This window comes from Dromiciops gliroides, chromosome 6, assembly GCF_019393635.1.
Source record: "Dromiciops gliroides isolate mDroGli1 chromosome 6, mDroGli1.pri, whole genome shotgun sequence".
Classification (NCBI taxonomy): Eukaryota; Metazoa; Chordata; class Mammalia; order Microbiotheria; family Microbiotheriidae; genus Dromiciops; species Dromiciops gliroides.
In genome coordinates this window covers 89,839,069-89,851,342 of record NC_057866.1, presented here as the reverse complement: position 1 = coordinate 89,851,342, position 12,274 = coordinate 89,839,069, and the positions used below count along the sequence as shown (strand labels likewise).

General features: G+C 38.7%; 1 protein-coding gene across 4 annotated transcripts in view; it reads right to left on the bottom strand.

The window, feature by feature from the left end:
• Positions 1-12,274, bottom strand: part of SORCS2 (sortilin related VPS10 domain containing receptor 2) — a 1,257,082-nt gene that overhangs the window by 637,415 nt on the left and 607,393 nt on the right. The gene's annotated exons all lie outside the window — the stretch shown is intronic.

Sequence of the window (12,274 nt, the reverse complement as noted above, 5' to 3'; positions counted from 1 at the left end):
GCTTTATCACCAACACCTTTCTTTACCATTGTAAAGATGATAGCATTCAACACAAAAACCATTGCCTAAGTCAATGGACCCCTGAGTATTCTGGCCAGAAATTTTCATTCAGACCTATTTCTCAAAAGCCAACACAGACTTTATGCATTGATAACATGCTCAAATATTTCTTAAAAGAAGAAATGAGAAGACATTGGTTCATTATGAGAATTCAACGGGTTAAATAAGGGATTTGCTTTTTTTTTCTTCTTTTTTCCCCTTAACAATGAAAGGTAGTTAAACCAGGGAGAATAGTTGAACCATAGTCAGGGGAGTCAGGAGATCTGGGGCCCAGAATCAAATGAGTTGTAATATATGAGGAAACAATTTATTTCTTATTTGTTCTCAGGCAAAACATAGGGAATTATTACTAGGAGATACTGTCAAGCCTCCCAATAAATCACTGTGTGAATTAGGACAAAATACTGCCCATTTCTGGGTCTAGGTACATCCCAGTCACTGAGGCAGGTTTTCCAGGTAGTCTATGATTTTAGAATTTAGTATTAGAAGGGACGTTGCAGGTCACAGGATTATAGGTTTGCAACTCGAGGGGACTTTAGAAGTCATCTAGTTCAGCCCCCTCACTTTACAGATGAGAAAGCTGAGGCCCAGAAATGTTAGTGACATAGGTGGTGATATAGCTCCAATTTAAACCTAGGTCTTTCTATTCCAAATCTAGTGTTCTTGTCACTGTGACTTACTTCCTCTTTGTCATTTAGTTCCACTCTCTGTATTATACAAGAGGAAGCCAAGGCTTATAAAGTGGGAATGACTTGCCCACTTTGTCCCAACAGAGCTGGGATTTGATCCATAGTCCTCTCATTCCAAATCCTGTGTTCTGCCCATCATGCCGGGTGACCTCTAAGACGCCCTCTGACTGGAACATTGGTTTTGATTCCTTCTCATTATATACATTCTTTCCTGTAATCTGGGTTGGTTCATTTTAACATAGTCAGTTGTGTCCCAGAGCTAAACAATGGCTTTATGTAACCTGGCATTCCTCACAGCGGGATGCTAATTATGAATATAATGAGACACCAGTCTTCATGGGCTCCTAACCTCAACTGAGACTTTTTTAATGGGATTGGGAAGGAGCAGTGTTGCTAGGTTTGAAGCTTTCTGTTCTCTTTCTACCCCTCTCCTCTATTTTATTCTTTCTTCTTCCTCTTGAGGAGAAGTCTGATATAAATGAAATCAACCTTCTTTGGCAAGATAAGCACAAAAGTAATTTCTGATCTGCAGGAGGTACTTCCAAAGACCAAGCATCCATAGGGAACTGGGTCAGAGAAGTATGGAAACTGCGCCTGTTTCTAAACATAATCACTACTAAAGTTGGCACCTTGGTGATGAAAATTCCTTTAGGGGAATGTCTAGCTGTTAATGGAAAAAATGGTGCATCCTTTTAGTTTTCTAATTAATCTGCCATCTGATAAATTTGAGACATCAATGACCCAAGATGCTGATGAAAATTATTAATAACTTATATTTTTAGAATTCTTTAACATTACCTCTGATATCCCCAAAGACACAGAGGAAGGCTTCTAGAACATTGGCTAGCATCCTCTAAGGAGGGAATATGAATTGCAATCACATAGGTTTAGAAGGCCTAATGGGGTTGTGATTTTCATGAATGAAATGATGGTTGTTTCAGAATCTTAAATTTAATAACAGATACCTCTTTCAAGTGTGGATTGATATACATATTTCTTCACATACAAAACTAGGACCATGAGCCACAGTGCCTTGTCTCCATGTCCAGGGCCCTTTCCAATGACCAACCTCTTGCCCTCCAAGGCTCTGGAACAGTTATTTTCAATTCTCTTTTCTCTCAAGATAACAAAGATGTCATTCTAGTCTCCTCCATGAAGATGCTTTTCTTTGGGGTCACCTTTTTTAAGCAACTGGGCAACATAAGAATTCTCAATTTTGAATGCTTCAGTTATAAAACAGTAAATATAGATGATATCAGTTGGCCTTAATTGAAACTATAATCATAGACCATCACAGAGATCCTCATCTTTTAATGACAAAGTGCCAGAAGGTTGCTACTCTACATTTGAAATGCCTTATTGCATTAGCGTTACGAGATACTTAAATGGTGACTAAAACAAAGAAGAGTAAACTTATGAACAGAGCAAGTAACTTTTCAGTATTTGACAGAGACAACTTTTCATATCAGGGTTGACCTCAGCAGAGATAAATTCCAAATTACAAGACTTTTATTATGATGAACATAGTTGGGGGGGTGAAGAATGAATACACTGGTTCATAAAATCTTAAAAGGTCAAAAGACCACAGGGACCACTAAGCCATTCCCTCGTACTCCCTAGGAAAAATTGAGCTCTAGTGAAGATTGACTACCCCAAGACCATAATATTTCTCTTTTCTGGGAAGAAGGATATAAATCAGGGAATAAATGCTCTAGAACCTGGTCTGCCATCAAGTTTATACATGAAACCCTTTAGGACTGAGATGTTAATGACTTAGGAGCTGAAGTTTCTATAATGCTTTAAGGTTTACAAAGCACTTTATTCATAGTCACTCTGTGAAACAGGGAAAAAAAACAACAAGGGAATCTCTGGTGTATAAAGGTAAAGTAACTGATGTCTGAATTCCCGGACTCCTGACTCCAGGCCAGGAATGTTGGGCCAGGAATTCTTAACCTGTTTTGACTCATATACTGCTTTATCAATAAAGTAAAGACTGTGAACTGTTTTTCGGAATATTTTTTTTAAATACATAAGACAAAATTAATAGGAAATCAATTGTGTTGAAAGTTTCTCATATGTGTGTCTATGTGTGTGTATATGTATATATATGTATATGTATATATATATATATATATATATATATATATATATATATATATATATACACACACACACACATATATATACATGGATCCATGTATATCTATACCTATCTTTATATCTATCTTTTCTATGTCAATAAATAAAGCGTATGGACCCCAGGTTATAAAACCCTGCACTAGATGCCAAGAAGGAGAATAACTACCAGCAATGCTAATAAATGGCCACCAATGGGCAAATAGACACAGGACCTCTGGGAGTGGTAGCATGGCAACCAACACCTCCACATTGTCTGGTCTTTCTTCCAGACTAGACCTCACACACATCATCCTGTGGAGAAGTGGCTGACCAACCCCACCAACTGCTAACCAACCATCTTCCAGAGGGCCTGCATGCCAACTAAGGTGAAGCAGCAAGTTACCCTGAAGGAGAGACGGAAGGCAACATATGCCTGGAAAATCAAATAATCACAACCATCTTGACCACCATGTCCTCTCAGACCTAGATAGAGACATCTCAGAGCTCTGAACCCAAGAGCCCTGGAGTAGCTGCGTTTGTTTGTTTTTGTTTGTTTGTTTGTTTGTTTCTTTTTTGGTGAGGCAATTGGGGTTAAGTGATTTTCCCAGGGTCACACGGCTAGTAAGTGTCAAATGTCTGAGGCCGCATTTGAATTCAGGTCCTCCTGACTCCAGGGCTGGTGTTCTATCCACTGCACCACCTAGCTGCCCCAGTATGAGTGTTTCTACCATGGCATCTACAGCCATAATTCTGGGAGAGAATCCTTGAGGTGATATAGTCTTATCACTGTTCCTGCAGAGGCTGATGCCATCTCTTCTGAAGATCCAAAAAGAAAGTTATCACCAATGCACTTGACACTATTGATAATTCATGTGATACTATCAATGAAAGTAACATTAAAGAAGAGGAATTACCATGTGCTTTGACTCTATACCGTAAGGACCATGGAATTTTTCCACCTGACTGGCATATGAAACTTTCCAAATGTGCTGTCTCTTGTGAGTTCCTTGAATACGGGCATTGTCTTAATTTTCTATTATAATTTAGCACAGTGCTTTGCACATAGTAAATGGTTACTAAATGATTTACTCATTTACTAGCTAGTATTTACAAAGCACTTTAGGGTTTGCAAACCACTATACAGGCATTATCTCGTGTTTATCTTCTAATAATCTTATGAGAAAGGAGTTAGGCATATAATAAAGATATACTATAATTATGTATCAGGGTACACATGAGTATTATGTTTTGTGAGAGTAGAAAAGAAAACAAACAAACACATAAGGGTTATACCCCATCCCATTTGTTCAAATCCTACCCAGTCTCCAAAAGTGAGTTTAAATGCTACTTCCTTCACAAAGCCTAATCTCCCCAGTGGAAAATTATTTTCTTTCCTTGGCCCTGGCATATAACTTCTTAGAACTCTTCTTTTGACTTTATATTTCAGCATGTATATATTTAGGCTATGAATTTAATGAAGGCAAGGACAATATCTTAAACATCCCTCTCCCCAGTACAGCCCCTTAGTGACAGATAATGCAGAGAGGTATTTTGTTCAACAGAATGAAGTAAGCTCTCTGTTTTTAGACACTGATTTCTTAGCAAAAAGATATAAAAAAATCCAGTGCCAAACCAAGTAGCTTGATTCATGTTGGCAGACAGGATTAATTTTTTAGTTCCAACTCAAATTCAATTAGAAAGCTCTGAAGAAGCCTCCTCAGCCTATTGCTCATTTAAGACTAGCAGCAAATGGAGGAAGGACAGAGTAATTTGCAGGTTAATAGTCCTGCTCCCTGACCTAAAGGTCAGAGCTGCTGTCTCAGGATGGAGGCATTTTGACATCTCAACAGGCAAAGCAAAATCCAACAACAAACTAAAAAAATCATTTGCTGCCCAGAGGTCACTAACAGCTCTCCAAGTTTGTGACCTCTGCATCGAGGATTCTTCCTCTCAGCTTGCTATCTATGAGGGGTAAAAGTAACTCGGTATTTTTTCCACAGGGGCAAGATCAAGAAGCCATAATGAATTGCATTCATCTGCCCCTATACGCCTAACCAATTCAAGGAAAAGAAGATGGGATGTAGGTAAGCAGTGGCGGCATGTTAACCACATTCCCTCTGTCCTTTTCACTGATAATGTTAAATTGTGGGAGCCACCACAACTTCGGCTGATCTGGAAGGAGACAGGGAAATACATAGGGAAGGGGACAGAAATATCTCCATACCTCTGCTTTTAAAAAGTACAGAGGTCTATAACCAGTATCTGATTGCATAATTACCTTAGGGAGGGGGGAGGGAAGGGAGGGAAGAAGGGATAGGATTTGGAACTCAAAACTTTAAATAAAAATGTTTATTAAAAATAGTATATAGGTCCCATAAGATGATGGGGACATGACTAAAGATGCAAAGTATGTGCTTGGGTTCAAACCCTCTGGTTTTGATCTGTTTGTTGTCTGGCTTTTGAAGACATTCATTTTGGTAACCAGGTATTGCCTTTTCGAAAGGAGCTCACTAGTTTCCTTTGGATATAAATGTTCTACAGGTCTGAAGATATGGTTTCTAGTCCTACCATGACTTTGGACCATAGTTAACCCAGCAACCAACTTCCTCCATGATTCTTAAAACTCTCCTCTCTCACTACTTGACTCATTCAAGATGGCAGCAAAGAATAAAAATTAAGTGTTCAACTGTTTGCAGGACCTTGTCCTAGATGCTGGGAGGAAGCAGAAAGTTTAGATAAAACACACATTTTCTCTATGAGTTGTAAAGAACTCATAGTCTAACAGGGGAAAGCTTCCTCACCCTACCTATTATCAATGATAGACTTCTGGAGTCTGCATCGTTGAGAAATTCTGGGCATTCAGCATAACCAATTCCTCCCAGTTGGAGCCAAGGAAAACAGAAGATTCTAAAGCTTAACTTAAGTTCCTCCTGGTCTCTTTGTAAAACAATGGATCAGGATGGATTCTGGAACACTATCTTAATAGGTTAATTTTATTGTGGGGACAGTTCCTGAGTAGCCATCGATGAGAATTTGACACAAATTAAACTGTGAGTGATTTGAAAACCCACTAGTTGACAGAATGCCCAAGGAAGAAATTAGTCCCTCACAGTTCTCTAATTGTTTCATCTCACCTGGGTTTGTCTTGTCTTTGACTGCCAGTAAATTATAAAATTAAGCTTCAGTGGAATATTAGCACCATTTTGGGAAAGACTTGAGACTTTCCCAAACAGATAACTCTCTTTTTCATATTAGTAGCTATGGAATTTGTTCCTCTTACTACCAGTGCCTTATCCTGTCTTGGCCTAGTAAGAAAGGCTTAAGTCAGCCACAGTTGGAATGTTGAGCAGAGATGAGTAAATGAGCTCATTCCAAAACCCAATAGGTGGGGGTCCTTAGCACAAATATTGAAGGATAGTGAATCCCCAAACGAAGGCCAAGATTTCAAAGGGCTTAAATTACTATGACAAGATCTATATGCCTCAGGTCTTGTTACTGTATCACATTTTTTTTTTTTGTCCATAGTAATAGCTAACATTTATACAGCACTTTAAGACTTGGAAAGCACTTTATAAATATTATCACAAAACCCTGGCATATAGGAGCTTTTATTATTTCCATTTTAAGGATTTTAAGGATGTGAAACATGAGACTGAGGAATATTAAGTGACTTGCCACTGGTCACACAGCTCAAAAGTCTAGGATTCGAACTTGAGTCTTGCTGACTCTGGTCAGTGCTCAGCCACCTAGCTGCCTCCATGACCTCTCATGACAGTCAGTTACCACTTGTGTGGCTCTGTGCAAGGCACTTTAATCTCTGTTTGCCTTAATGCCCTCATCTATAAGATGAGGGTAATAATAGTGCCTACCTCCCAAGGTTGTTGTGAGGATGCAATGAGATTATAATTGTAATTTTCTTTGTATACTACCTGGCACAGAATAAGCACTATATAAATGTCAGCTATCATTTACTCCTCCTCCTCTTCCTCCCACCACCACCACCGGATTATGAAATGACTTTTAATACTAGACTAAGGGGTTTTAATTCATAGGCATCCCATTTTTTTATTAACTACTTTATCCTAGAAGAGACAACTGTATCAGAGAAAGTAGAGAGCCAGCCTCACCAAAGAAAAGAAACCCAGGACTGGGTTCAAATCTTGCCTCTGACACATATTTACTGTGTGTCCCTGGAAAACTCACATGAAACTCTCTAAGACTGAAAGTTGAAGAGTAGGTACCAAGATGCATTGATGGAGGGGATTTCTTCACTCAGGAATTCCACATAGCACTGAAATCACAGGTTTGGTCCCATCCCTATTACAAAATTATTTTCTTATGGAACAGAATCATAGAGGTTAAGGGGTAAGCTGTCATGGAAATATCACTGGATTCACAGTGAAGAGAACCAGTTCAAATCAAAGTCTGTTTATTATTAATCATTGATTTCCCCTCCCTGAATTTCAGGGGTTTTTTTTGTTTGTTTGTTTTGGTTTTTTTGGTAAGGCAATTGGGGTTAAGTGTCTTTCCCAGGGTCACACAGCTAGTAATTGTTAAGTGTCTGAGGCCGGATTTGAACTTAGGTCCTCCTGAATCCAGGGCCGGTGCTCTATCCACTGCGCCCCCTAGCTGCTCCTCAGTTTCTTTCATGTATCAAATGTATATGGCGGGGGCAGCTAGGGGGCGCAGTGGATAGAGCACTGGCCCTGGATTCAGGAGGACCTGAGTTCAAATCCGGCCTCAGACACTTAACACTTACTAGCTGTGTGACCCTGGAAACGTCACTTAACCCTCATTGCCCCACCAAAAAAAAAAAATTGTGGAGGAAGAGGGGAAGGGGGCAGTAGATGACATATGCCTGAGATCCTTTCTAAATCTTATGATCCCATGAGTGTATATGTTTTGAAACTCTGATCCAGAATGTATAAAAGGAAAGGTACCAGTGCTGCTCTTTCCAACTCTGAGATTCCCTGATTCTATAAATGAAGATGGGAATACCAAGAAAGATAAAATAACGGAAGGCTATAAGTGACACAGGGGAGATTAAAGAACTTAATACTCATAGATTAAAGATCATTATTAAAAGAAAGACAAGACATTATTTACAGTAGAGGTGAGTGGAATTATAAGAAGGAATGGCACCAGCCTTGTTAATTATTACTTGCAGGTCCATCTCCTTATAGTTATAACCTAGTGAAAATCATAGATGGGCAAGGAAAAAAAAATCCCCAAACAAGAGCACCATTGGTGCAAAATTAGAGACATAATAAATTATGGACGTTAGCCAATAATTAAATAACTAAAGTCAAGGCGAGTGATATTAATAGTGCCCATTTCTATTATGCTTCAAGATTTCCCAAGTGATTGTCCCACTACGATCTTGTGGGGGAGGTAATACCTAAGTAACTATCCTTCTCCAGTAGAGGAGGTTTCAGAGATGTCATAGAGGAGAAATCCTATTCATGTATGGGATAAATTGGATGCCTTTTCAAAGCTGCAGTTCTATGAGTTTGTCATTCAATGACTGTAGTTTACCTACTTAGTGAGAAACTATAATACAGCAAAACCAAAGTAGCCCAAACAGCTGTCAGTTGGTGAAGGGGCAATGAGTCCTTCCTTTCTACCCTAAGGCATCATTTTGTAATAGCCCAGTACAAATGGCCCCAATATGGAAAAAAAATTGGTCAATGGAAGAATTTTGCAGGAGAAACTTTCAAACAATTAAAACTCTTAGAAAAAAGGGAAGGAGATGCCAGAGGAAAGATTAAGTTACCCATCATTGGAGGTCCTCAAACGATATCTAGATGATCGCCCAGGAGGGTTATGATAGGGGATATTTTTATTCTGGTTGAGGTGGCCCCCCTTCCCCTTCTATGTGATGACTATTAGGTTTTAAAGAGCTTGAAGAAGAACATCTGGTTTGAAAAGAATATAATGAACATACGAACAAGAAAGACCAGTGGCACTCCTGAAAAAAAATGTGGCTGTTATCTTTGTGCCTTGTCCAAGTAGGCTATTTTTCAGAGAAGGAAATGTAGGTCAGAGAGAGAAAAGCCTTTCAGATCCCCAGGCAAGAAGGGTGGTGGGGTATGATGGAAAATTTGCTACCCTAGTAGTCAGGTAACCTTGACCCTGGCTACCTTGATCAAGTCACTGTCCATCTCTAGCCTGAGATTCCTCATCTTTCAAATAGTGATAATAACGAGGGTTGCCTGAGGGTACCTTCTATCATGAGGCCTCCGTTTGTTTACAAAAATAAGCAGCTGGATTGGAAGATCTCTGCAAGTCCAGCCAATTTATGATTCTAGGGAGAAAGACATACTTGTGATTTCTTCTGGGTTAATTATACTGGGTGGTAACCTGTTTTATAGAGATTTGGAAACTGAAGATAATTTTGGATTTTTTTTTTTCAGCTGGGAAAACATGAAGTTAAATGATCAATTATTCCTCATGCCCACTAATCCCTGAGAAACTGGAGAAACATGGGAGCTCCATGAGAGGCAGAGGCAGGGAACCTCTGATTGCCTTGTTTCCATTAAGTGAGAGCTAATTATCTGTGTGACTTTGGATATGCCATTTACCCTCATCTGTCCTCAACTTTCTCATCAGTAAAATGGAGGTGGGGAGTGATGCCTAGCTTATTTTTATTTTGGACCCTTCCAGCTAAAAAAGTCCTATGAGTGGCAAGGAACCATTCAATAGCTGGTTCATAGCATTCCTGGTACAAATGAGATCTCTTCTGAGATCTCTCAATATATTCCACCTGGTAGAGGTTGTGGCTACAACTCTTCAGATATGATGGGGGTGGATGGTGGGAAGTGACATTTAGGTGCCTGTACTTTTCAATTTCCAAATCCATACACCACATGATTTGCAATCTCTCAATCTCAATCTCTCTCTCTCTCTCTCTCTCTCTCTCTCTCTCTCGTGTGCTTTTATATTTCATTTACATACTGACTCAGTGAAAATTATTGGTGTTCAGAGCCCAGTGTGAAGAATGATTATTTCTGGGTTAACTAGACAAAAGCCAATTTAGAAATTTCAAAACTTTGAAGGATATAGAGGGAAATTAAGAACAGCCACAGTTTTGGCAATATCATGTAATGAGCTCAGAACAGCCATAGGTCTTTGTAGGGGATTCATTCAGAACCAGAAAATGATTTCAATCACAAAACAAACAAAAACCTATGGACTTAATGAGAGTAATTGCTTCAAAGATAATTATAACTAGAAAGAGGCACATATATCATCTCATCCAGTGACACTCATCCTGTGGGACCCAGAAGCTTAGATACTGCAGAATTATCACAAGGGAAGAATGAATTCTCAAACAAGCAAACATCTCATGTAAATACTAGATAATTGTGCTTCCTGCCCATGCATTACTAGTTTTCAAATGTAGATAGTATAATCATTTTTTAATTATAAAAATTTTATAACTATCAACTTATAAATTATAAATTAATGGTCAGTAAAATTATAATAATTATTTAATTCTTTAAAAGTATATATGCCATCATGTGGGAGTTCCATGAGATTATATATATATATATATATATATATATATATATATATATATATATATATATATGTGTGTGTGTGTGTGTGTGTGTGTGTTAATATACACACAGAGTTACACATATATAACGTGTATATCTGTGTGTGTATATATGCATGTGCATATATAAGTGTGTGTGTGTATGAAGGAATTCTTATACTCAAAATGGTTGGAAGCCACTGAGTTAGCCCAACACCTTGGGGAAATAGGTAAGGCAAGTCTTACAGCTGCCATTTTACAGGTGAGAGAACAGTGCTTCTGTAAAGTATAATGACACAGTATTGGGGAAAGCCCTGCATATAAAGCCAGAGGACATGAGGATGAGTCTAGGCTCTGATGCTCCCTACTGGGGAACTTTAGGTGATCCAATTCATTTACTCATACCTTAGTTTCTTTGCCAGTAGAATATACAAAGTGGAGCTAATGATCTTCAATGTCCCTTCCACCTCCAATCTATGATACTTTGACTTGGGCACACAGTGAGTAATTTGTAGCCTTAGGACTTGAATTCAAGTCTCCAGAACCTCAGTTTAGCATCCTTTCTGCTATATCACTTTAGCCGTCAGGACTCATAAATTCTAATCATTACAAAGGACCTTAGAATAATAATACATGATATTTCTGCAGTCAATTAACCAACCAACAAATAGTTACAAAAAGCTTACTATGTACCAGGCATTATATTTGGCTGGGAGATTTCTAAAAATATTCCCACTCCCAAGGAGTTTGTGTTCTATTGGGGGAAAACTTTAGGTATAGAAATAAGACTGCAGAGCTAGTGGAGAAGAGCCAGCCACAGAATCAAGAAGACATGGGTTCAAGCCCTGTCTCTAATATATCCTGGTTTTGTGACTCTGGGCAAGTTTCTTAATGTCTTATTGGAAGCCAAGAGTCTAAGTCACAGAAGAGGTAATGACCTGCACTGGTAAAAAACACTTCCCTCTTGCAAGTTCAGCTCACGAGGGAAATCACAGGTTTAATTTCTTTTAAAGCAGTAATTACAAAATATATCCAAGGTAAATTGGAGGTGAGTGGAGGAACACTTGCAGATGGAGTGAGTGTTGGGGAGAGGATCAGAAAAGGCTCCTGTAGGAAGTGGGATTTGAATTGACCTTTGGAAAAGGTTTGCTTCCCTCACTATAATCTTATGAGGTGGATACTTATTTGTTGCTTTTGTTAAAAGTTTATCATTTTAAATCTGATATTTTCAGTTAACCAACATCTTTAATCAATCTGACCCCCCCCCCCGACTACTTCCCCATGTCCCTGCTTCTGCTGAGCATATTAAAACCAAAACCCCAAACAAAACAAAAAATAAAGCCATCAATACATAGATACACAGGCCAACAAAACAAATCTCCACACTGACCATTTCTGAAACTCTGTTTCTTTCTTCATTTTGTTTATGAGCCATGAGTTGAGAGGCCTGTTTCATCTTCATTCTTTTCATTTTTTGTTTATTAGTACATTGATCAAAGTTCTAAATTTTTTTCAGAATTGTTTTTCAATCAAGATAAAAGATAGAAAGCTCAGAGAGAAACCCCAAACCACTGAAAACAATGTTCCATTTAAACACTTAGGGACTATAATTGGTGGGATGGGAAAGATAGGTAGAGAAAATTTCAAATACCTGTGGTCATTGCTGCAAAGCCCACCACAAGAGACCGAACCAGAAGGGGGAAAGTCCATCTGAGGGTCATTGTTTGGGGACAAGGGATGAAGAAAACCACTTGATATCACGCTATTTTAAAACTCATTGTTGTTTGTCCTTCATTCAATGACATCTTGGGGTGATACCTTGACTTATGAGTGAATTAGATTTAAGTAAGGCAGAGTTGCACAAAGTTGT